The sequence below is a fragment of the Pantherophis guttatus genome, chromosome 3 (assembly GCF_059756535.1).
Source record: "Pantherophis guttatus breed Tessera chromosome 3, ASM5975653v1, whole genome shotgun sequence".
NCBI classification, from domain to species: domain Eukaryota; kingdom Metazoa; phylum Chordata; class Lepidosauria; order Squamata; family Colubridae; genus Pantherophis; species Pantherophis guttatus.
This window is the reverse complement of record NC_142065.1, coordinates 85,133,492-85,161,450: the sequence shown is the minus strand read 5'-3', so window position 1 is coordinate 85,161,450 and position 27,959 is coordinate 85,133,492. Positions and strand designations below refer to the sequence as shown.

At 38.5% G+C, this 27,959-nt stretch overlaps 1 long non-coding RNA gene and 1 pseudogene across 1 annotated transcript in view; one reads left to right on the top strand and one right to left on the bottom strand.

Moving 5' to 3' along the window:
* The window catches only part of LOC117677217 (uncharacterized), a 119,666-nt gene that overhangs the window by 17,490 nt on the left and 74,217 nt on the right, over positions 1-27,959 (bottom strand). The gene's annotated exons all lie outside the window — the stretch shown is intronic.
* Positions 263-27,959, top strand: LOC117677335 (small ribosomal subunit protein uS10 pseudogene; annotated as a pseudogene).

The following is a 27,959-nucleotide window of genomic DNA, read 5'->3' as shown; positions in this document are numbered from 1 at the left end:
GGGAAGGAAGGTCAGTGCTTGAGACCACACTTTTGAAATAAATGTTTGAGGGGTCCTTGGTGCTCTCTGAGCTTGGTTGTTTTCTTACAGACATTTCATTACCCAAACTAGGTAACCTCTATCGGTTACCTAGTCTGGGTAATGAAATATCTGTAAGAAAACAACCAAGCTCAGAGAGCACCAAGGACCCCTCATATTTGTTTGTTTGTTTGTTTAATTTAGTTTGTCAAACATGTACGAGATAATTGGTATAAGTATAAACATGGACATGAGTACAGGTAATGAGCACAAATAAATGGGACAGTGGGACAGGGATGGTAGGCACGCTGGTGCGCTTATGCACACTCCCTTATGGACCTCTTAGGAATCGGGCGAGGTCTACGGTAGACAGTTTAAGGTTGAAGCTATGGGGGTTTGAGGTTGTAACAACAGAGTCAGGTAGAGCATTCCAGGCATTGACCATTCTGTTGCTGAAGTCGTATTTTCTACAATCGAGTTTAGAGCGGTTTACCTTGAGTTTGTATCTATTATTTGCCCGTGTATATTCTCCTTTATTGGTAACACAAATGTTTGTGTGCAAAACTGAGCCCTGGAAACCATTTGCTTTTGACACATTGAGCATATTTTCTTTATTTTGCCATCACATTTGCTTTATGAGATAGTTTGCTTAATATCTTCTTATTTACTACAATTTGCTACATTTAATATCTGATATGGGTAGAAGACATATTTTTATATTTTTTTACTAAGTGCATTAATAAAGAATCTTCTGCTAATTCTGCTGGTCCTGTATGTCCACCCACATAACAGGAAAATCCATATGGAATAAAATCTGAATTTCTGGCATGGTTAGACTTTTAGGAGAGGGAAAAAATGCTAGACAGACTTCACTTCTGTTTAGTGTTATTTCACCCTAAATCCTCCAGGAACAAATTATTCCCACTCATTTACAGAAGGATCTATGATGAGATTCTGCTTCATTCTTACTTCATACCATATCCATTTACAAAGTCACAGTCCTTTTTATCTCAAAAGGCCAAAAGTACGATGAATTAATGCAGTTTCCCATGTTTCAAATCACATAGCTAAACGTCATGTAGGAATGTCAAGTCAAAGTAGATCCTATGCTAACCCAACCTGCTACTAATCCTAGTTTAATCAGAGATGCCATGATCTGCACATTGATATCACGGTTCTTAAGCAAAGTCCTGCATGTTTATAGTTGCTGCCACACCGGTTCACAACACTGGGGAAACATGTAGTTATGGTCTCTGGTATCATAGGGCTACTTAACAGAAGGAACTCAAGTTATTGAAACATGTTGCAAAATCATACAATATTCATATTTTGGGTAGTTCTCCTGATAACCTAAATGGAATTGAAGTAAGTGATAAGATTTCTGGTCTGCCAAATTCACTTACTAACACTATTCATATTTTGAAATATTTTTAAAATTTCCATTAAGTTCTCTTTAAATGCTTTAGCTGCTGGTTCAGTGCTCTCACCCAAGAATGATCACAGTTTTTAAAGATAAAGGTATATTAAATTATGAATGATTCATGAATGGGGTTAGAAAATAAAGGATAACATCTTTTTTTATATAAATGAAGAGAAAGTGAAACCTTTTTTTAAAAAAAAAAAAGAAATTATTTAGCTGGAAAGGAATGTGAATGCTGGTTTTGGATGTTTAAGATGCCTGATAACTTTATAGTTGAATTTAGAATATTTAGGAAATTCCATTTAGGTACCTTAGCTCATGACTTTCACCCATTTACACATACTGAAAGCAGTAAATATAAGGTGGAAGAATTTTGATAAAAGTAGGTTTCTCTCCCAGATTAAAAAACTGTAGAATGACAAGTAGAAATTATTTTACAGTGCTTCTTTCATAAACTGAATAATTATGAGAGAATGCACTAGGTGGCAGTCTTGGGCCCAGTCTTCCAAACAATCGTTTTTATTTCTTTTCCTGTAGCAAATATTCATATTATGCATAGGTAAGCCTGCTTTAAATACACCAGTTTCCTGATAAAATACTAGCCATTGAATCAGCCCCTTCCTTCCTTCTGGTTAGAAGAACAAATGGAACAACAGAGAACAAATGGAAAAACAGACCCATTTAGTTATAAGATGTCCAGTTTAAAAGAGAATAATGTAGGTCTCCTGAACTCTTAATACTTTTATAGAAAGATAATTCCAGAGATATATTATATTAGCATCTTCCACTTAGCCTCCTCATTGCTGCACAATTATTAAAAATGGACGGGCTCCAGGTTCCTCTGTTATGAATACTAATTGGAAATAAACTCTGTAAGGCAGCTCTTCAATTTTTTTAAATTTAGGATGGATCTGCAGCTGGAGGTCTTGTGGCCAGATCTGTTATGAAAGCCATAGATGGAAGCTAAGGTAGCATGCTGGCTGGGGAATTCTGTGAGTTGAAGTCCACATTTCTTCAAGTTGCCATGGCTGAGGAACACTGGTGTAAGGAAATTAAATGCCTCCCTGTGAATTAATGCTCCCCATGTGTGTGAAGTTCATTAGCACAAGCCAAACTGAAATTTAAGAGGTGTACACCCGATCATTGCCCACTGGTATGGTCATGTTCATCTTCTAAATTTGCCATTTTGTATATGACATATCCCTCCAATGAGACTACTCAGAATCACAGTCGGTAATAAAGCATACCACATATCATTTTAAACAACACAATACAAAGCAGAAAATATGGTTAAATGCTCATTAAGTCAGTCCCTGGAGTCAAAACAGAATAAATCAGTTTCAATTATCTGCCTAAAGGAGGGAACAGGTAAAATGGCATCTCCCACACTTAAGAGCAAATCAAAAGGACCAGTTTTTCATTCCCATCCATTGTAGATCTATTCATGAGACCTTAGAGAGAATGGACTCAAGAGTTGACAAACATTTTTGGCAGATTAAGAGTAGCCGCGAAAACCCACCATGGGAGATAGATATTTCAAGTTTGGATCATCAGTAGTCATAATCCTTGGCCACAATTTGTTTCTAAGGCTAGCAGCAGAGGTGGTCTCGCCACCATCAGCCCCACATATTTTTGTTGAATGCTGCCCATGGAGTGTGTGTGTGTGTGTGTGTGTGTGTGTGTGTGTGTGTGTGTGTGTAGGGGGCATAGACGAGGATTTTATGCTTCCTTTTTCCAAGTGAGTTTATTTCTTCAGAATGAAGAGAGGACATGAACAGCAATCTCCCCAAATAACACTTTAAAATGATTGCTATGTATCACACAGTGGGGGAAATAGCTATGAATCTCAATATGGCATTAAGAGTAATAGAGACATAGAGTTCAGAAGTGATATCAAGTAGGGGGAACGAAGGAGAAACCAGAAGATGCATATTGCGTACAGAGGAGGAGGAGGAGGAGGAGAGCAAAACTGCATGGTAGAAACCAAGATTCTGCTTTGAATCATGTTGGCAATTATGTCTATTCTGCTTGACGCGGATTACAAAATCAGCAATTATCGGAGGAAATTGAATGCTTGTGCTGTAAATGTAGTGAAAATAAAACTTTAATTCTCAAAGTGACGTGAGGTGTTTTTATGATGGTGGTGAAAACCAACTACAAAGTCCCCAGATGTTCTGAGGTGCTTTAAGACTAGGATATAGTCACATAGGGTAGGCTCCCTCAGATTACTGAGCAGTGTGTATTAGGTAATTAGCTGACTCTTAAAAGCTTCAAGCAATCAGTCCACTAACTAATCAGTTACAAGGACAAAAATCACAGCAAGTGTGATAGCACCTTTTCCAACTAAATCTCCAATCTGAGATAGGTGGCGACATAAATTGAACTAATAAATAATATAAACTAACAAATTGTATTAAATGTCATAAGGTTTTTGTGAGCTGCGGCTCACTTCATCAGACAGCTGCATCTATAGATTGAGCTGCAGCTCATAAAAAACTTATGCCTTTTAATAAAATGTATTAGATGGAAAATATGCTCTGAGATTCCTTTTGAATTTTTGCTGCTATAGACTAACATGGTTCACTTCCTCCAACATCTAACTTGCAGGAGTAATCAGAAATAGAGACAGTACTAAGATGCAAAATGAAAAACAAAATGAAACCCTGTGCTTTAAAAGGACTCTTAAGAGTATTGGATTTGACAGCTTAAGGGCAAGCATTATGATTCCAAGAAAATAAATGTGCAGAAATTAGAATGACTGGAAAAAGATTTTCCAAACTGGTGCCTTTAGATGCATTGAACTTCAAAAGCACTGGCCATGCTGCTTAAAGATTATGGAAGTTAAAATTTAATACACTTGATGGGCGCCATTTCAAGAAGACTGGCCTGTCAATTGCACAGTTTTATGAAAGAATGATCTAGTGTTGGGTTGGCTATCTATATTAACTTTAAATTATTCTCATTTATTGGGCATATAACTGATACCTTTATTTTCTACCTGCAGATAAAATTAGGAAGGGATACATTTGATTGATAGTCTAAGCATCTAGAACAAAGCACCCTTAGTTGAAACACCTGAACAAAATCAATTAAATGGGACTATAATGAGAATTTCATTTGCCTAATGTTGCTTGAATCCCTGTACAATATCTCAAAGAAACCTCTAGTATCCTGTTCAATGGTTCTTATTCCAACCATAAAACTGGGATTCCTGAATCTGTGGTGTTTTGTGTGATCTCTGAGTTTCATTGTTTGCTTGCTGAGGTTTCATTGCACAGTTAAATAACATCATCGTGATTTTACCTAGTTGAATAACAAATCATCTTCAAGCAAAGAACACAAATAACACTGCAGTTCATCCCTGAGCTATGGACATACTCTTCGATTGATTCCAAAATTTGTTTGCATTAGTACTCTATAGAATGGTGTGTGAGAGATATTCTTCTTAATCCAGGTCTTCCTGACAGACTAGACTACAACTTCGGTCCTCTCCAAATAACATAGAATCATAAGACTGAAAGGGACCTGGGAGGTCTTCTAGTCCATCCCTTCCCAAGGGCATGCTAAGCCATGCTAACTGGGTTAATAAAAGTTCTAGTCCAACGTATTTGACAGGCACCAGGATACGAAAGTTGCTGTAAACTAGGGGTGGGGAATGATGACCACTTTATGACTGTGGACTTCAACTCCTAGAATTCCTGAGCATGCTGGTTTAGGAAATCTGGGAGTTGAAGTCCACAAGTCATAAAAGAGCCATCGTTCCGCACCCTTACTGTAAACCAGAGATCTTCAAACTTGGCAGCTTTAAGACTTGTGGACTTCAACTCCCAGAATTCTCCAGTCAGTATACCTCTGCTGTAAACAATAGTATTATTAAGAATATTTACCAATCCTGAAATCTGATCCATTCAGACCAGATGTTTAAATGACAACCAGTACATTCACTTCAAGTTACATGTGTTTAAACCTTGAGCATTTTCTTCCCTTTCAGAGCCAGGAAAAGCCTTGATTTCATGGTTAAAGTATAAGAACTACTCTATATTTTCCAATAAGATGTAGCAGAGGGTCTCCTAAGATGTACACTATGTTTTAAGCTAAAGTTGCATCAGTTATAGGCTGTTTGTTGGACCAGATCCTTTCATCTCACTTTCTGTCTCCTTGTTTTATTCTTCAGAGAGAATGAGGGAAAAACATCACAGATACATCATAGACTTTCCTTGGTTCTTCAAAAACACATAGATGCTAACTTAAATAGTACAATCAAAGCACTAGATTCCCCCCCCCCCCGTTCTAGGAAATGGTGTTTCCGTAAGCATTTTTGCAAATGAAACATGGCAGAGAATGAGAGTGAATTAATAGATATACAGGAAGGAGGAATTCCATAATTTACAAGGAAAGGAAAGCTGCCACTGACAACCAGCACTGAAGACCATATACTCCAGGGACTATGAGCCTTACTATTTAATTGTTACAGTAATTAGAGAAGTGTAGAGGTGAATATTTCATGAAACAAGTTAAATATATTTCCTTCTTTTCATGTTTGGTGTATGATCAAATACATAGCAACTTCTTGGTATAATGTTTTAGTACTCTAATCACCATAGAACACAACCCCCCCTCCCATTTGAGATACTCTGTAAGATTCTTAAATGTTTATGTCTTCTGCACTGATGATGTTACCTAGTTTGGTAATGCAAGAAAATGACCAAGCTCAGAGAATATCAAGGATTCTACTGTTTATAACTTTATATTTTACCGTATTTACATAAGGTTGCTTAATAACCACTTAATACTTTACCAGAGGGGTGTCAAACTCAAGGCACGCGGGCCAGATCTCGCCGACGAGGTGGTTAGATCTGGCCCATGGGGTCTCGGCCTAGCTCAGGCCGACCGGGTGCTGATCTCCAACTTGGTGGCATCCATCTGGACTGGACAATGGCCAGCCTTAGATCTGCGGCACCGCCTCAGCCCTGCCTCTTGGGCGTGGGCACAGGAGGCGGCGAGCACATGAGGGTCGACAGCTTCCGGCTGCAGCCATCCTCCCCCTGCCTTGCCTCATCTCATGCCAAGGGACAAGCCTCCCTCCCACCACCCCACCTGCCGGAAACCCCTGGATTCCTTCCCTAACCCCACCCAGCCCCCACAAGTGCCGTCCCCCCACGCAAGCAATGTTGAGCTGGCCATGCCCCCGGGCCACACCCAATTGGCCATGACCATCCTGGCCACACACACACACACACACCGGCCCCTGGAGGACAACCACAATGCTGATCTGGTCCTCAATGAAATCGAGTTTGTCACCCCTGCTTTAGCACTTATAAAATCAACATTTTAATAACGTACTAGCCAATTCTATACAAATATAGGATTGCGGTTACAGGTAGTTCTTGACCTACAACCATTCATTTAACAACTGTTTGAAGTTACAGTGGCACTGAAAAAAGTTATTACAATCAGTCCTCACACTTACAACTGTCACAGCACCCGCAAAATCATGTGATCAAAATTTGGGCACTGAAGTATTTACGACGGTTGCAGTATCCCAAGGTTTTGTGATTGCTCGTGTAATCTTTCCAGCCAGCTTCCAAGAAGCAAACTCAATGGGGGAAGCTGGATTTGTTTAACAACTGTATGATTTACTTAAGAATACTTAACAACCATGGCAAAAAAAGGCATAAGATTAGGCATGGCTTACGTTAAAACCACCAATGGAAATTATCGTCTCAATTGTGGCCATAAGTCAAGGACTACCTGTATTATGATTGGTAAAAGTCAAGAAGAGGTACACTTCATTTCTAAGCCCCTGGAAGGAGATTTAAACCAGCAAACAGAATCAGAATCTTCTTTTAGTTTGTCTTTTCCCCCCTGTTCATTTTCATTACACTATAAAATTAGAATCACACAAGTAGCCCCCCAAAAAAGGAGGATAAAATGCATTGATATTGTTTGGCCAAGCAGAATCGAATATCACATGGGTGACATGACATGACTTATCATAAGCTGGGAGCACACAATGGGAGATCTTTGCATTATTATTTGTTTAAGCCCCTGCTGCCCTTTTGCACTTTTGATCATAATCTGTGTTTTTCAAAACATCAATTCAAAATGACATTTTTGAATGTTGCTTTTATGAATAGCTTTTGATGAATAGATGGTTGCTTTAAAAGGTTACGTGTGGACAGCAGAGCTAAGGCATAGTTGAGCTGGATTCTACCCAACCCCCTTTCTTCTGTGACCTTATAAAGGCGACATCCTTTTCTATTTGTTCTTCAGTCTGAGACAAGAACTAAAGAATCTGCATGCAGATTCTAACAATGAACTAAATTGTTGTTATTATTATTTTTGCAAAAAAGGAAACTTATTATGACTGGAGTCACTTAATAATAGAGCCATGTATCGCATGCCTTTCTGTGTGAGAATGTGCAAAGCTGCCATAAATCCCACAATCTGGTCCAGGGAATAGTCCAAGTTTTGATTATTTGAACTGGCAATCGTTGTAGGACCTTATATCAGGGGTGAAATCCAGCAGGTTCTGAAAGGTTCTGGAGAACCGGTAGCGGAAGTTTTGAGTAGTTCGGAGAACTGGCAGCAGAAATTTTGAGTAGTTCAGAGAATCGACAAATACCACCTCTGGCTGGCCCCAGAGTGGGTGGGAATGGAGATTTTGCAGTATCCTTCCCCTGCTACGCCTACCAAGCCACACCATGCCCACCAAGCCATGCTCACAGAACCGGTAGTAAACAAAATTTGAATTTCACCACTGCCTTATATATGTGACCACTGCAATCAGACAATTAAAAGAGTATTCAATAACCATAATATTGAACTTCCTGTTCAGTTGATAGTTATCAGGTCATGTCTCTCACTCTTTCTCTGTCTTTCTCTAAAAGATATTCAATTTTTAAGTTGGCTGGGAAGAAATGCTCTAGCGTAGAAGAGTGTATTTGTAGCTCAGGGTTGAACTGTGGGGTTCTTGAGGTTCTCTGAACTTGGTTGTTTTCTTGAAGGACAACAATGGTGCCGTTAATGTAGGGTTACCAAATCTTAACTTTCTAAAGAAGGTTCTAAATAAACTGAAGAGGTTAGAAATATTATGTTATGATCCGCCAGCAGCCTACAGAGCTGACAGCAGAGTCGGACAGTGAGGAGGTTGGGGAGGAACATGGGCCAGTCCTGGAGTCTGGGGAAGGCTCGGACGAGGGCTCTGCGTCGGAGGCAGAGATGGGGCCAGGGCCATCTGGGAGTTATGTGCAGACTCCAGAGCCTCCAGAGTCGGACATCAGAGAGGCAGGGGAACAGGGGGAGCCTGTTCCTAGTGCGTGTATGTGCAGAGCTGCCGGAAGGCAAGAACAATAAGAACAAAAGGGATGACTCGGGAGTAAGGCTTGGAGATGATTGGTCCCTCCCATAAGGAAGAGAAAAGGCACGTGGGCCTTTGCAGGAAGCAATGTTGTGGATGGTGTTGGTTTGTACTTTGAAGCTCCGTTTTTGACTCTGTGTTTCTGTGTGGCCTTGCCAAGATAATTGCCAATTAGGTCTTTGGCAGCGTGTCAAAGAAGATAAAGGTGGGTGTTTACCAGCCTTATCCGAAGGACTGTGGCAGACTTCTGTTGGACTATTTATAAACTCTTGGTGATTCAGCACGTGCTGTGAATGAAAGGAATTCACAGCCATTAAAATAAAAAAAAGGGGGTTTGGGGACTAATTGTGTACTTTTTACTATATCAGGAAGCCTAGGTCAGAACATATTATAAATCCTTTCTTCTAAACCAGAAAAGCTCTGGGCTAGTATAATAAACTCAGTTGCATTTTTAAAAACTCACTTATTATAGAGAATGAGGAAAATGAACTTGATGGAAATATGTAAACTCCATTACTAAATAATGAAGGAAAAAAAATGTATCTTAAATTCACAAGCAGAAGGTCACAGAAAAGGCTCAGGCACACACTTCCTTAATTCATATGAGTATAAGAAGGAGAAGGAAGCATAGGACTTGCAAAATTCTTATTATTATAGCTACCCTCAATAACAGCCGTCTTAGCTTTCCTGTGGGGTTGATTCTCAATCTGATCTACCTGACACTAATCCAGAGGTGGGTTTCAGCAGGTTCTGACCAGTTCTAGAGAACCGGTAGCAGAAATTTTGAGTAATTTGGAGAACTGGTAGTAAAAATTCTGACTGGCCCCGCCCCCATCTATTCTCTGCCTCCCAAGTCCCAGCTGATCGGGAGGAAATAGGGATTTTTCAGTATCCTTCCCCTGGAGCGGGGTGGGAATGAAGATTTTACAGTATCCTTCCCCTGCCATGCCCACCAAGCCACGCCCACCAAGCAATACCACGCCCACCAAGCCACACCCACAGAACCGGTAGTAAAAAAATTTGAAACCCACCACGGCACTAATCCTGTTCCAGATTAAAGTAATGAACTATTTAATGTCCATGATTTCAGAATTATCTCTACCAATCCTTAGACCAAACCATTATTCCCTGGTGCAGTTTGGGATCAGCCCCTCCACATACTGATTGCCAGTGGTGTGTTGCTACCAGTTCGCCCTGGTTCAGGTGAACCAGTAGCAGTGACAGCGGGAGGCTCCGCCCACCAGCCCAGACGTCATCAAATATGCTTTGAGCATGCACAGAAGCTTCTGAGCGAACCGGTAGCAAAGGTAAGTGAAACCCACCACTGCTACTGGCCAATCCCATTCTCATTCTATTCTGGCACTGATGATTCTTCCTAGTTAGGTAATGAAATGTTTGCAAGAAAACAATCAAACTCAGAAAGTATCAGTGACCCCACAAGAGATGCTCTGTTTTTAGTTAGATTTGCAATGCATTTTTATCCTGCTTCCTTTTACCACTTATTATCTTGCTTTTTGAGCTTCTTGATCTGATTATGGAAAATCTTGGCTAATAAGCCACAAAGTGGTATGTTTGTTTAGGTTTTGTATGTTTTGTGATGCTCTGTACGCAACCATTGTGGCTTATATAACGAGCTATAGTTAAACAAACTTTCGTTTAACAGAATCTAACATGAAAGCTTACTGAGTACTGGAGAGACCAAACTGGCCTACAAAAAAAGGACTAAACGAAGAATAGAAAAGAGACATGGCAAGACAAAATATTACATGGTCACCACATAAAAAAATGTTAACAGGCAAAGCTGGTAACAAGGCCTGGCAATGGCTGAGAGTAAGAAAGTTGAAGGAAGAGACAAAGGGGCTAATTCTAGCTGCACAAGACCCAGCCTTAAAAACAAATGCATATAAAGCCAGAATTGAGAAGACAGCAACAGACAGCAAATGCAGCCTCTGCAAAAAAGCTGAAGATTACAGATTAACAGAGTTGGAAGGGACCTGGTAGGTCATCTAGTCCAACCCCCCGCCCAAACAGACCCTACATCACTTTTGACAGATGGCAGTCCAGTCTCTTCTTGAAAGTTTCCAGTGATGAAGCTCCCACAACTTCTGAAGGCAAGCTGTTCCATGGATTGATTGTTCTCACTATCAGAATTTTTCTCTTTATTTCTAGGTTGAATCTCTCTTTGTTCAGTTTCCATCCATTATTCCTTATCTGGCCTTCAGGTGCTTTGGAAAATAGCTTGATGTCCTCCTCCCTGTGGCAGCCCCTCAAATATTGGAACACTGCTATCATGTCTCCCCTGATCCTTCTCTTCACTGGACTAGCACTGCCCAGTTCCTGCAACTGTTCATCGCATGTTCTAGCCTCCAGTCCCCTAATCATCTTGGTTACTCTTCTCTGCATATTTCTAGTCTCAAAACTGGATGCAGTACTCTAGGTGTGGTGTTACTAAGGCTTTATAGAGTGATATTAATACCTCACTTGATCTTGATTGTATCCCTCTATTAAGAAACATTGGATTACTTGGTTAGCGGCTATAAGAAGATCACACAGACTGACTACAAACAACAACACGACAAAGTAGCAACAATGGTGTATTGGAATATCTGCAAGAAATAGCACTTGCAAAAGGCAGTTTACATTACCCTTAATATAATCAAACATTAGCAATCTGTCTACTCCAGGTCCCTAAGAAGGATTGGATAGGTGAATACAAATGCCAAATCCAGACTAAACATCTGGCTGACTATGTGACCAAATGTAATATTTATTAAATACAAATACTTAACCAAGACCACAATCTTTGGAATAGAGTACAGAGGAACAGGCTACACTGAAAGCGATTTTCTTAACATACAAGTGGTTGTGTTAATAGTTATGCACACCTGATAAACCTCTACAGAACAAAAACTACATTCAGTCATCATTCCAATGTGATGCTAAATGTCTTGTAAATCAACCACTGGTCTCAATTACATCCACCCTGGTCATAGTCGGGGTATTTCAGTCAGTCATCCTGCAGTGGGAGTGTAATAACTAAAAACCTTTCAAATTTCATTCTGCGTTTCTGATCTTCAAAAATGTAATCCCTTCATCATTTTGAAATTGACAAACAGAGTGTGCAACAATAGAAAGATGAAAGGCTAAAGGCTCGTTCTATTCTTTCTACATACTAAGGTATTATTTTCACCAGGCTTGCAAAAGTCATCTCCATAGAAATGTGAGTTTTCTGGTTTAACATTTTTTTTATTTTTTTTAAAAAAAACCTCTTACAAGAAAAGAAAAAAGCCCACAGAGCTGTCCAGTTAGGTTACAATGAACTCTGTATCACACAGCTTCATTATTTCAACCTCTGAAGAGCCTAATTAAGTATTTTTTGGAATAAATTTAAGAAGCAGTCACAGTCCATTTATGCAAGAATATCCATTATCTCTGATGTAAAAATGTTTTGTCAAGGTTAGAATAATAGGTATTTGACGGCTAGTCTTATTACAAAAATGCCCAGTGATTCTCCCCACCTCCTTAACTTGTTTAGAAATCATATGCAGCTGGAGAAAAGCCAACATTAAAGTTCCTTTAACAAGAAAGCAAACATGTTTAATCCTGCCAAGCCCTGCACTCTGAACCTAACTTTTCTTATTTTCCTGACTGAATGGCAGATTAAGATATTTGTTAAATATCTACCTACCTACCTACCTACTTATCTACCTACCTTCTATCTATCTATCCATCCATCCATCCATCCATCCATCCATCCATCCATCCATCTATCTATCTATCTGATTGACTGATTGATGCCCACAACTAAGCCCCGAATTACAGTTGGAAGTGATGTCAGTCATTATGCAGGTCACAACATGCTTTATTTTACAACCTTTTTGTAGTGATCATTAAGATCTTTATGGTAGTAAATCATAAATCGAGGACTACTACTCCCTCCCTCCTTTTCTTCCAATGCTCAAGATAGTATACTTAGTGCCCTGTCTTCTTAGTTTTTCCACAACAAAAATCCTGCGGGGCCAGTCCAGCACTATAACCATTACTAACTCTCAAAGAATATACTTTTTATAAAGTTTTACATTTTTGTTATGTTTAAAACAATTACAAATCTTTATTAAGGATTAGGATTGATTGGAATGATGCATGGATGATGTGATGAGCTCCATCATAGTTTTCACAACATTGTAAGAATGGATGAGTTCTGTTTTCCATTTTGAAAGTGTTTGAGATTTTTTAAAAAATAAACTTTGTTTCATTTTTATAATTAAGAGTCTAATTTAGATCATTGCAAAATACTCAGGTACTGAAACACTAAATTACAGGTATACATATATCATTTAACTGTATTCGCATGTGGCTGAAAGTTCTTTCTGAAGAAATTTGCCATCTGTTTTGCATCTCTTCAATCAGTCCAGTTTGGCTTTCCCTCACTCCCTTACCTATCTAATTTATTTATCCTTTTCTGTTTCCTTTTTGGGCATCTACTCTGGTTGTCATGAATAACATTCATTTTTCCCTCCTTGCTGCTTGGCAGACAGGACACCTGCTTTCTGTACAGTTTTACAGCAATGATTGTCAGCATAAATAAACACTCTAAATACTATAATGCTGTGCATAAAAATCCTCTTGCATTTTTTTTCCACGATCATTTCCCATTCAAGGATATGAAAGAAAATTTGCTTTCAAGTTTTCTTGAACGCGGGAAGAGAATGTTGGTGAGATGCATTTGTTTTGAATTTGCTTAGCTGCAAGGAAGCCAGCTTGGTGCATTGGGTGTTCTTCCTTTTATTGTACAATTATTTTGTCTGTGATCTTCAGCTTCCCTGGCTTCTTATGCATCAATTAAATTCCAAGAAAGATATCGTGGGAAGTTTCTTCCTGTTGGACTTTTTCGGATGGAGATGTGTAAACAGCCAGGAAAGTTTCTGATGTGATTCATAAAATCATATCAGCAATAACACTCCACACCTTCCCCAGCAACAGAATAAGCTCAAAAACACAATTTTCAAGTATCCTGAAGATGAAATCAGAAAAAAGCATACCTTCATTTGGAGATGTAAAAAAAAAAAAAAAAAAAAAAAAAGCTTGAGAGGAACGGCAAGGCAGATTTTAGCATATAGGTAAAGGTAAAGGTTCCCCTCGCACATATGTGCTAGTTGTTCCTGACTCTAGGGGGCAGTGCTCATCTCCATTTCAAAGCCAAAGAGCCAGCGCTGTCCGAAGACATCTTCGTGGTAATGTGGCTGACATGACTAAACACCAAAGGCACACCGAACGTTGTTACCTTCCCACCAAAGTGGTTCCTATTTTTCTACTTGTATTTTTTACTTGCTTTCGAACTGCTAGGTTGGCAGAAGCTGGGACAAGTAACGGGAGCTCACCCCGTTACGTGGCACTAGGGATTCGAATCGCTGAACTGCCGACCTTTTGATCGATGAGCTCAGCATCTTAGCCACTGAACCACCGCATATAGTATTAAATAAATAATTTATGTTAAGTAACATTTCTTTCTACATCTGCAAACACATACAATTTCAGATAGATATTTTATGTTGTAGATTCTCAAGCATAGCTAGCAGTTAAAGTTAGGAGAATAAGAAACCTTGGTTTCCCCTTGTTGGATGGATCTCATCTCCATATAGGATTTAGAACCCCTGCACACTCAGGATTCTAAGTCATGCAAGAAGCAATATATCAACCATGCTTCTTTTGAATATGTGGGAAGTACAGGCACTGGGTGCGAGGGCTGCTGAACAACACAAGAAAGCTTCATAAAGTCCTTCCCATCAGATAATAAAGACCCAGCTTTGGTTGAAAATCTAAGTGACCCACACCATGTTCATAAACTATACTGTATAGTAATGTTCTCTGGCAGAGATTTCTATAAGCATATCTCTTGGAGAGTAAAGAATATAGAAAAAAATAAATAATGACATTCAAAGCTGTCTATTTACTGCAGCTAAGTGACTCTCTGTAAGGAGAGACCAGTCCTGTCAATTCCTTGTTCCTTAAGAAAATCAAATCTCCACCTAGTACTTCACAAGGAAATCCCCATCAGAAAGGAATGGGAGAGAATACTCCCATGTAACACCTCTCCTGCGTGAGCTGCACTGGCTCCTGGTGGTCTTCCGGGTGTGCTTCAAGGTTTTGGTTACCACCTTTAAAGCGCTCCATGGCTTAGGGCCTGGTTATTTACGGGACCGCCTACTACCACCAATAGCCTCCCACCGGCCAGTACGCTCTCATAGAGAGGGACTCCTCCGGGTGCCGTCAGCCAAACAGTGTCGACTGGCGGCCCCTAGGGGGAGAGCCTTCTCTGTGGAGGCACCTACCATCTGGAATGAGCTCCCCCCGGAGATACGGAGGATCCCGGATCTGCGCTCCTTCCGCCGTGCTGTGAAGACCTTTTTATTCCATCAAGCGGGCTTGGCCTGATCTCTTCCCTTTTTAACTATGTAAATTTTAATCTGTTTTTAAATTATTGGAGTATTTTAATTTGTCTGGGCCAAAAAGTTTAATTTGATTTTATCGGGTTTTTAAATTTTGTGTATTTATGTATTTTATTGTTGGCTGTTCACCGCCCTGAGTCCTTCGGGAGTAGGGCGGTATACAAATCAAATAAACTAAACTAAACTAAACATGTGTGTTTGCATATCCGTGTGCATGTGGCATAACATAGTTTGTTTTAGGCTAGGTATGTTTTGTGATTAGTTGACCATGATGACTTGGTATAATGTGTGAACTCAAGCAATTGTGACTTAGTCAATGATCTATGTTTAATTTCTGAATTGTAACCAAAGTTCACATAATATATTGAAGCACAAAGTCATCAGCTAGTCATGTTTTTAGCATGTGAAATGAGCATTTTAAAAAAAGGGCAAGGCTTCAATTGTGCAGGCATGGTTGTCACCCTGACCTTTTTTGACCTATTCCATGTTAACCCTGGGCAAGTATCTTGTGCAAACATCATAAGTAAATGGCAAAGTACACTTTGTCCCTAGCAGGCCTAGCTTTCCTCTCCTCAGCAACTCACAATTTTTGTGCAGGATGGACAACATTATGGACAGAGACAGCTCCTTCCCTTTCATTCCAAACACAATTCAAAAAGATGGCAAGGGTTATTTTCACACCTGCATTTAATAACAGAAATTAGTTTGTTTTGAGATTAAAATAAGCCACTGTTAAATGTATTGGCAACTCTTCATGGATTGTTTTGCTGGCAACAGGATTGAAAAGTTGACGTTTTATGGATTCGCTTATAGAAAAGCGTTGGGATATGGATGAAAAAAAATACCTGTTTAACCTTATAGGAGTTATTAAATTTGTTTATACTTGTATTTGTGTTGAAGGCTGGAAGTCATTTATATATAAATATATTCTATTATATTCTTTAATTTCTTTTTCTTTGAACTTTTTCTTTTTTTTTCTCCTTCTAAGCTTAGTTTATATTAGCTTTTACTATTATAATTAAAATTCTTAATACAATTATATATATATATATTTTAAAAAATATCAGCTTGTTTTGCCTCAGTTCTTTGACCCAGCTCATTATTTGCAGAGTTAAGTCAAAGCCAAGTGTGTTGAAACACAGTATGGAGCTGAAAGCTCCGTATTTTGGAAAACATCTCATTTGCTTTAATGATTTCAAATGATGGATACTACCTGTGGGCCTTCATGGTTTCAGGATAAATACTAGCTAGGCAAATGAGCAATCATTGATATATATGCAGTGCTTGTTTTCATCTCGGAGTAGTGTCTGCTAAATTGATTCCTCAAGGCTTTGTTAATCTTGGCTGAATATTACCCATTGCTACAACATTTTTACCATTAACAGAGCCCATCTACCAAATCTTCCTTGCCAATGGAGTAAGCCTTGGTTACATTTTCAAGTTTCACCACAGCAGAAAAAATGCTTTTATTTATTTACAAGTAATAACAAACTGTATGCAAATAATAAGAGTGGATTCAGACATATATTATGTTAATATCTTACAGCATTCTAGGTTCTTGAGAAGAACGTGATGTGAATGTAGGCCAACACCACTTTAAGAACTGGCAGTTGTGATTTCATGCTGTTGTAATAATATCTGCCTATCCCAAGTCCTTGGGAAACACTTGATAGGTGAACAAAAATGCCATATCCAGTCTAAATATCTGGCTGATTGTGCACCAATCATAATAGTCAAAATAACAACCCTTCCATTCAACCAATCTACGGTATTATTTTTTCCTCTCTCTCCCAGATTCATAGCTGTTTCCTCTCTCTCCCAGATTCATAGCTGTTTTTCAAATCATTGCTCCCTGCAGCACTGGAGAAGCTGTAACATTTTTCGGGAACAGCCTTTACGATCTAATGTTGCTTCCCATTTTACTGTCAGTAGCATTTTATTTCCATGTTAGTATTGCTCCTGCCTCAGTTTCTAGGCACACAGAATTTCCAAAATCAGATCTGACTTTTTTTTTTTAAAAAAAATCTGGTATTTGTGATATGGTGAGCATGTATTCTACCCTTGGTGTTTAGGGCCTATATTAAATTTGTATTTACTGGGGGAAAGGCACCTCTCTTCTAAAATAGCAGATATTGGATAACCATTAAAGGCACTTTTAGCAATATGAAAAAAACCATCTTTTGGTTTCATTCTTTATGAACGACATTTGGGGAAATCTTTTAAACAATACTTTATTGAGGGAGCTGATGAGTGAGTCTCCCCTTATAAAACAATGAAGATGAGTCTAGGTTAATGTATACACATGGCTTGTTGTTCCCTCATCTGCCACATAGTTTGAAAGATAGGTTTATGTGGATACATTATTTATATCATCCAGGACTTTCTAATTCTGAGAAAACCATCATTTCCATAACAATAGCACTTTGACTTATATACCACTTCATAGTGTTTTACAGCACTCTCTAAGCCAGGGGTGTCAAACTTGCGGCCCGTGGGCCGGATATATCACATGTTGGTCCCACCCCCACCCGGTTTAGCGAAGGGGAAGTCCTGATATGTCACATGATGCTGCACGACACACGACAGGAGTTTGATACCCCTGCTCTAAGTGGTTTACAGAGTCAGCACATTGCCTCCAACAATCTGAGTCCTCATTTTACCAACCTGGAAAGACTGGAAGGCTGAGTTGACCTTGAGCTGGTCAGGATCAAAGGAATCGAACTCTTGGCAATGTGAGCAGAGTTAGCCTGCAATACTGCATTCTAACCACTGTGCCACTATGGCTCTTAATGTATGGGAGAAGACTACAGAAGACATCCTATATTCCAAAAGGGGCATGCCATGTCATCTAGTTGTGCAAAGAAACGTCTGTAAGAGAATAACCAAGCTCAGAGAGCACCAAGGATATTGCAAGTCATCTTTCTTTCAAATTGGTTCATTGGGGTTTCTTTGATCTATATCTATTTAGTGGGTGTCCGGCTAAAGTAATTCTTCACCAGCTGAAGGCAAATAAAAGAGTTGCCATTCTAAGAATGCTGATACCTCAGTTATGAATGCAGTTGGAGTCACTGGTTGACAGTAAGGAAAAGTCCAATCATTCTGTAAGGATTTTCTAACTTTTCCCAAAGGGATTCCAGCTTCAAGTAGGAATCACTAACACAACCAATCTTGTGTTTTACACTTCTACTCCGTTAGCACTTAAATCAATGTGCTGCAGCAGCTAGTAACCTGCTGGTATTGTAAGTGTCCTTAAATCCTGTTTCTGTGGCTACAGAATGTAGCTTTTTTTTCTGTCTCTAAATATGTTGAATCAGAAAGTCTTCCCCTTTCTCCTTTCCCTGATGCTTTCCTGTATGGCTTTTGGTTTTTGCTTCTCAGGAAGGGAGCTAAAACAGTTTGAATTCTTAACTTGCTAGTCCCTGGCTCCAAAGGGCCCCTATAAAAGCCTAGGAAAAGATTTTCTAAATCTCTGTTTTCTGTTTGAATTTTACATAGAGGCAGTAATCTCACCAATGTTTTCTGGTTACTTGCAATATATAGATTTGTACTCCAAAAGGCCTCCGGATATATTTTTTCTTACTATTTTTTTTTTTTGGCTAAGCACGTTGAATCATAACCCATTGTTAGGGAAGCAGAGGTTCATCTAACATCCTAAACCAAACAAAGCAATCATATTGTAACTTATCATGATAGCCTGGTGTTCACTTCATGTTAAAATGCTGGGCTTTGGCCAGTATGGTTTTTAAAGTGTGGTTTATGGTTTAATGAGTTGTGTGAACATAGCAATTTCAATCTGGATGTTTTATCTATAGCAGACCACCTATGCTCCTTCGTGTTTACTTTGCCAGTTCTAAACATCAAAGCAGCAAACCATCTTACAGTTAATTTGTTTAAATCTATTGATTAGGGAACTCCAAAACATTTCTGCTAATTATTATTTGTCTAAGAATATAAGCACTACTTGCTTTAATATTTAGTCTCGCTATAGGAATCCTCATGGAGTCAGCATGCTGTAGATGGATCTGCAATTCAAAGATTTTCTAGGCAGCACAGCAAAGGCCGTGGATTTCTGCTAAACTGCTGGTTAAGGAAGGCTACTTTAGGGTTTTAGTTGTATGACCCACAGCTAAATCAATATCTGATCTAAGAATACAACCATATAGCTAGGCTTACCCAACACATTAAGGAAGGGACACCAACAGGATAGCAATAGCAATAGCACTTAGACTTATATACCACTTCATAGTATTTTACAGCCCTCTCTAAGCAGTTTACAGAGTAAGCATATTGCCCCCCAAAATAATCTGGGGCCTCATTTTACTGACCTCGGAAGGATGGAAGGCTGAGTCAACCTTGAGCCAGTGAGATTCAAACTGCTGAACTGATGGTAGCCAGAAGTCAGCAGGAGTAGCCTGCAGTACTGCATTCTAACCACTGTGTCATGTTAGAGTTGTCTCTTTGCTGCCATCTAGTGATCAACAGAACTGTTTGCAGATAAGATCTGACAATCTACACTCTGAGTTGTTTTCCATTAGACACCAATGCTGCAACAAAGCAAAACAAATACTATACTATGGAAGGCTGAGTCAACCTTGAACCAGTCAGAATCGAATTCCTGGCAGGGAACAGTGAGTTAGCCTGCAGTATTAACTCTAACTTAGGAGCCACCATGGCTCCTAAAACAGGACAGAACAATGGGGCTCTACCACCTATGCACTTTTTCAAAAATGCTCTGAGGCTTGCAGCAGTGGGATTTAATGAAGAGTTTCAAAAAATCAAAGTTAGGAAATTGAAAAATAACCACCAAACATTTAATCAAAAGAAATGTCATATAAAAGTTACTTGAAACTTCCTGGTCTGGATCATATGTGTAGACAATAGGGCTAATGCCATTATTAGAGGGAGATTCGTAAGATGAGTATTTAGGTATTTATTATGAGAATTGTTTGCATAGAATAAAAATGTCCACAATGTATATTGAATTAAGAGAGGGGGGGAAATGACCAAAAATCACCAGAGAGTTTAAAATCACCAGAAATTTTAATCTTGACTTGTTCATATGTCTCTGATTTTTAATCACTATGCAGCCCCACTGCCCATCAATCGTTTCTTTAGCTTTCTGAATTGGTCCAAACTTGCATACTATAAGGTTGTGTTACTAAAATTCAAGGTACTTTATATATGGTAGGCATGCGTGAATCCAACTGCAGTATTTGAATTTCCAAATCGATTTGAAAAATTGAATTTATTTGAGGCAGACCTTTGAATCAGTTCAGATAATCGATCCGGTCTGGTTATAAACTTTGTATTGATTCAGTAAATTGAAAACAATTTGATTTGAACTTTTAAAGTAATTCAAAAGAATGGGCTTTTGCATGTGCCAAAGTCTTTAAAATCTCCTAATCTTTCTAATTTCATTAAGAAGTACTCAGTTGGGTACACCTGAAGCAATACTTCAGATTGCTTCAAGCACCTTGTTTTGAAAGTATAATCAAACTATGGAGTCTTTGCTGTTCTCCAAGTTTAGTTGTTTGCTTGCAGACATTTCATTACCTAATTAGAAGATATTATTATTATTATTATTATTATTATTATTATTATTATTATTATTTATTTATTTATTTATTTATTTATTTATTTATTTAATTTGTATACCTCCCTTCTCCAACAGGACTCAGGGCGGTGAAGAGCCACGGTAAAAACACAACATATAAAATCATCAGTGCTAGTGAGTGTGGGATTTGCTCCTTTTTTATATCTAATGTTGTGGGTGGGGTTTAGAAGTATCTTGAAAAGGCATTGCTCTCTGCTTAATTGATTGTCTAGTGTTTTCTTCCTTGTTGCTATTATTTGTAACTAAGATATCCTTTATTTTCTTTTTGAGAAGTCCCAAACGGCTACAATATCTTGGCCTTTAAAGTTTTCTTCCCAAGGAACTTCTGTACTATTTCCTTTAGTTTATTGATGTTGGCCTTTCTAAAACCCATGGATGGTAACTAACTTTTTTTTTAACCATGTTTTTTTCATTGAATTGATTGAATCACCTTCAAGTCAAACTTCTGAGTTGAAATAGCATGATCTTAATGTGTATTCATCAAGATTGCATTTATTTTCCGGAACAAGAGCAGCCTATATGTGGCTTCTTCAGAGATGCATATAGCTACTTGAGTAAAGCTTTCATGGTTTTAAGAGATAGCTAGAGAGACTTGGGAGTGTTTTTATTGGAGGAAAACATCATAAGTGAACAGGTCTTCATTTTCTATTTATCCTCTTCCCACAAGCATGCTTCAGCCAGTGTTTTTTAAAAAATATTTCAAGGCTATGTTTTATGGTTTTTAATAAGGATTTAGCCTTTGACATTAATCTGATGCCCTTTGCCCATTACATGTTAAACTGTAAATTAAAAAAGACCCACTGGATGAGAAAAATAGATGTATAACACAATAGGATAAAACATTGGTTGGGTATCTATGCACATCCTGAAATTAGGCAAGGATTGAATAATAGTCCCCACAATTATTGTATTAAATATGGACTTGTGGATTGAGAATATCTCAAGACCATGATGTTTGGCATCAATACTTATTTATCTGTGATTTGTCAATAATATTGCAGATAATATATTGGAGGAGGGGAAGATCATATAATAACATAATTCCATTTCCTTCTTGTGTTACCATAGCAGGCAGTAGCACTCAGCCATCTTTTTGATTATCTGTCATCAAATGTCTGTTGATTCTTAGTAACCACATAGATAGATTCTTTCCAGGACAATCTGTTCTAGAAAATCCAGGTCCTTCAAATCTTCCAGTGTTGTATCCATTGCCTCTATAGCTTAATCCATTCACTTTGCTTCTGGAAATCCACTCCTCTTTCCTTCCACCTTCCCAGCATTAGAGCTTTCTTCAAAGAGCTTGGTCTTCATATAATATGCCCAATGTAGGGTGATTTGAACCTGGTCAATTGCACTTCAAATGAGAGTTCTGGGTTGATGATCTATTTGTTTTCTTGGCTACCCTGGTATTCTCAGGAGTCTTTTCCAAGATCAAAGTTCAAAAGTGCCATTGTTCTTGGTATCCTGCTTCTTCAAAGTACAGTTTTAGGTACTTCAGAAAAGCTAAATGTTGGTTAAAAGACCACTGGAAAATACTAGTGCTTTAGAATAGACGAGGAAGTAAATAAACAAAAATAAGAGCAAACCACTTCTGTATTGTTGACAAGAAAACAAACTGGATATGTCCATATAATCCACCAGGAGCTACTTTTAAATTCTAAAGTGATATATTCAGTGTTATATTACTGTTATTATTCATGTTGTAATTTGCTTCAAAATACTCTTGAGTAATATTACATTCCCTGAATTGAAATAGTGCTGTTTTTGCATGATGAGGGGGTAAATGCTGCTCTTTGTCCATCTGACAAATCTAAGAATGGATAGGTGATTTTAATTTAGCTTCTGCAAAAGAAAGCAAGTTTTAATTTGCTTTCAAACACCATGTATTACAAAAGCTATGGGCAAGGATAGAGTGGAAAAAGCTGAAAACTATCATTCCACATGAAAATTAATATGTGGATTGGCTGATTGTACAGCTCCATAATGGAAGAGGCAGATCTTCTAAATAGAATTTCCCCAGTGGTAGGATTCAAGTAATTTAACAACCGGTTCTCTGCCCTAATGATTTCTTTCAACAACCAGTTTGCCAAACTGCTCAGAAAATTAACAACTGGTTCTCCCAAAGTGGTGCAAACTGGCTAAATCCCACCACTGGATTTCCCTATTTTCAAAGATGCGTTGTTGGAGACAGTTGATAATTGTTTTCCAACCTTTTCCCAGATACTGAAGATGGAATGATCAAAGCATTGTTCCTGGTGGTGCCCTGGACAGACTTATCCTACATAAATATTGTAGTCATAGACCAGAGTACATAACAGGAAAATGAAAGAAAATATCCATAAAATATAATAACTGAGAAAAGTTCAATATGCTATATCTTTTATGTGCTCTTAACCGAGTGAAACAGTACATATCCAGCAAGTGTAATGATAGTCCTGTGAAGTCATCTTCAGCCCAATTAAAGGGACAGTCTTTAACCTATTGCGGATGTTCAAATTCGTGCACTCTTTTCTAACTGTAAGAAAAGGGGAGAATGACAAGATAATTACACAAAACAACTGGCATTTTGATGAAACAAGTATGCAATTGTATTATAATAATTGCAGTTTATTGTAATTATATAAATTAGCTGTACCCACATAACCTATAATACATTTTTGATTTGGCATCATAGTATATAACGAGCTGACCATGATAATTGTTCATTCTTAGATTAGGTTCAAACATCTCCTCTTTCTTTCATGGACAATTATAGGTGGGCCTGGTCTAACCATAATTTAGGATGGCTGTCAATTTTATAAGCACTTAAAAAGTTGTGCATTTTCCCCCCATAAATTTATGAAGGTGACTTTTAAAACATTTAGCAGAGAAAAAACAAAAGTAACGCATTTACCCATCCAGATGGAAGCTTCAAAACCCAAGATTTGAATCCATGTATGTTCAGCCATTTTGTGGAACTCTTTTCAGGGTTACTATTTATTTATTTGTTTGTTTGTTTGTTTAAATTCCTCTGCCAATCTGTTGCAACATAGTTTGCACTGTCTTCAAAATATTTAACTTAAACACATGGATATGTGTTTTATCATTAATGTTTATAATATCCATATTTTGTAAAATAAAACATGAAGAAAATAACTTGTTCTCTTTTTAAAAAAAAATCAAATATGGTTAGAAGTAAAATTAACAAATATGTTTACTCTAAAACAATAAACCACAATTTAAAAAATTGATTTGTTGTAAGTTAAAACAGACCTTTTCCCATTTCTGTTTTTATTATGTTATTAATTTGTATTACATAGGCTTAGTCAGTATTCATGGTTAAGCGAATTGCAGAAACATTACAATCTTTTGAAAAAAATGACAACTTTGCCTGGAAACACTAATTTTTGTACTGGAATCACAAAATCTTTTCCTTAGCGTTTGGAGATATTTTAATATATTGCATTTCAGAGGTAAGCCCTTTCTTCTTTCTTTGCCCTTAAAATGAGGGAAGGAGTAGGGTCCAGGAAAATGAAATAGAGCCTTGTGAAGAAACTTAGCAGTGTAAGTGGAACAGTGGTGGGTTTCAAATATTTTTACTACCGGTTCTGTGGGTGTGGCTTGGTGGGCGTTGCATGGCTTGATGGGCGTGGCTTGGTGGGCGTGGCAGGGGAAGGATACTGTGAAATCTCCATTCCCTCCCCAATCCAGGGGAAGGTTACTGCAAAATCCCCATTTCCTCCTGATCAACTGGGACTCAGGAGGCAGAGAATAGATGAGGGCAGGGCCAGTCAGAATTTTTACTACCAGTTCTCCGAACTACTCAAAATTTCTGCTACCAGTTCTCCAGAACTTGTCAGAACCTGCTGAAACCCACCTCTGGATTGGAAGCTATTTGGGCCTAGCATTGGGCAAGAATAGGCAGTCACTTCAGATCTTTGGTATGTCAGGTTACTTGTTCTGGGTGATTATTTATTTATTATTAGATTTTTAACCCTCCTATAGTTCAAGGTGGTGAACAGACATAATATTCCTTCTTCCTCCTATTTTTTTCACAATAATGATCCTTGTGAGGTGGGCCTAAAATCACCCCTTTGGCTTTCATGCCTAGTATAATTCACAATCTCCTAGTTTCTATGCCAGCACCTTAATCACTACACCGAACTGGCTCTCCTATTATTTTTAAAGTTTTGAGGAAGAGGCTGCTGAAGTGATTTAAGGAGCAATTGGATATGAACTGAGACAAATGGTGAGAGACCATCTTGTTAGATATAGCCATCTGGTCTAGTCATTGAGAAGTGGCTTACTGAATATAATTTCATATACAGTACCACCTTTGCATAAAATTGTAATGGGCAGAAGGAATGACCCTGAGGAACAGGAGGAAGACCTGTTACAAAAACAAAGGTCAGATAAAAGAAGTTTGGGGCAGATCTATAATCTGAGAAAATGCTTCAGAGAAGCCCCTGATGCTTCCCCCTTCTCCAAAGGGACTTTGGTGTCTCGGTCTGGTCTACTTTTTTTTAAATTTGATTTATATGCCACCCTTCTCTGGAGACTCAGGGCGGCTTACAATGCATTAAGCAATAGCCTTCATACTTTTGTATATTTTATACAAAGTCAGTTTATTGCCCCCACAATCTGGGTCCTCATTTTACCTACCTTAGAAAGGATGGAAGGCTGAGTCAACCTTGAAGGCCTGACCAAATTAAAAAGCCTGGACTAAAAGGGAGGCATTTCTGTACAAATAGTCATCAACTTGCAACTATTTGCACTGGAAAAAGTGACTTATGATCATCCTCACACCAGGGGTGAAATGCTCCCGGTTCAGACTGGTTCGGCTAAACCAGTAGCGATGGCAGCTGGTGGTTCGGAGAACCAGTAGCAGTGGCGGCGCGAGGCTCTGCCCACCCACCCAGTCGTCATTACTTCCTGGTTTTAACCAGGAAGTAACCTGTTTTTTACCCTCTGTGCATGCGCAGAGGATTCGCACATGCACATGATGCGCGCGGGGCGCATGCATTTCTGAACCGGTTGGGAAGGTAAGTAGATTTCACCCCTGCCTCACACTTATGACCATCTCAATATCCCCAAAGTCATGTAATCAACATTCGGGTGTTTGACAAGTGGCATGTATTTATAGCAGCTGCAGCATCCTGGAGTCTTGTGATCACCATTTGTGACATTCCCAGCCGGCTTCCAGCAAGCCATGGGGCCAGACTCACTTAATGACCATGTAATTCACCTAACAACTGCAGTAATTCACTTAACAATCATAGCAAAAAAGGTAATAAAATCAGACATGGCTCGCTTAATAACCGCCTTGCTGAGGAAGGGAAATTCTTTTCCCAATTCTGGTTATAAATTGAGGATTTCCATGTATCGTGGAGGGTGCTGGCCTGGTTCCTCCTCTTCTGGCATTACAGAAGATACTAAAAAGAGACATTTAGCCTGGGCTGAGTATTCCAAGCAGCCCTTTAGTTTTCTTTTATGCCTTGACTTTATCTGTTTCTTATTTCTTTATGCACTGCCCAGACTCCGAATGATTGGGATGGTTTATAATACCTTCAAAGAAACTAATCAATTAAACCACCTGAACTAACGTGTTTTAAAAATTACTAAATAATTCAAAATACTGAAAAGTTGTGTGATCATTTTTTTTTAACTTTTAATTTATTTCTACTAATTCTAGATCAGTGTGGGGATGAGATGGAGTGGGCTTATGAATTAACAGTGGAAAATGTTACATAAATCAGGCATTCAGAGATCTATGACTTTGCTAGTGTTGAAACAAAATGCAAATGGAAGGATGCATTGAAAAATTGGATTAATGGGAATAATGCGGCAGGAAAAGTGGAAATTTTTGCCTTTCACTTCAGGCAGCAAAATATACTGCTTAGGCTGGATGGGAACATTCAGTAGTCATTTAGTGTTCAGGGAAATTCACTTTGCAGATGTTTGAAATACACCCAGGTCACTTTATCTTCCAGGGTTGAGCTTTGACGTTTGAAACAGATGCCAGCACTGGTAAGCCTTGCTACAAATAGTATTCATTATATATTTGGTTGCCTGTTATTCTCCATCAATTCCCAACAAAATGGATGATATGAATATTTTAGTCTTGCCTTATATAAATTATACTTTGGAAATTCTGTTTGAGGACAGAACCTTTCATCTTTAGGGCTTGACTTTTTCTTCAAAAAATTCAAAAGGTGTGCATAGTTTGGCTTCAGTAAGAAATGGATCAGCAATAAAAAAAGGTACAGAATATATTGTACTAACATCAGAATATAAAAAGACTGGTTTCCATGCTTTAACATTTTTCTAAAAATTTGTAACATTATACTTGAGATCCAAAGCAAAGATGATCCCTGACAATTTGTGTCAGCTCCAATCAAAATATTTCTTGAATCATTTTAGCAGCACCTTCCTCAAAACTTTAAAAATAATATAAGAGCCAGTTTGGTGTAGTGGTTTAAAGTGCTGTGCTAGAAACCAGGAGACTGTGAGTTCTAGTTCCATCTATAATAGATTTTTATGTTTGTCCTTTCAAGGGCTTTATCAGAGCCATGGTGGCGCAGTGGTTAGAATGCAGTTTTGCCACCGACTGCCAGCAGTTCAATTCTCTCCGGCTCGTTTTTTGGGCAGTTGTCTGTGCTGCGGTTCCTTCTTTGTTCCTGACTCACTGCTGTTCCCTGGGCCTCTGGTGCTCACTTTGGCCGGGATTAAGTCAGTCAGGAAGGCTTTGCGGCAACTAAGGCATTTAAAGTTACTGGGAAGGCCCCTGTGGAACAAGAAGTAGCAATTCATCGAATCAGAATTTCTTTGACAAGTCGCAATGTGAAGTCTCTTGAAAAGGTTTGTGCAGATCTCATCAGAGGTGCTAAAGAAAAAAATCTAAAAGTGAAAGGGTCTGTTTGCATGCCTACTAAGACTCTGCAAATCACTACGAGAAAAACACCATGTGGTAAAGGTTCCAAAACTTGGGATCGTTTCCAAATGCGTATACATAAGCGCCTAATTGATTTACACAGTCCTTCAGAGATTGTCAAACAGATAACTTCTATCAGCATTGAGCCTCCGGTGGAAGTTGAAGTTACTATTGCTGATGTTAAATGA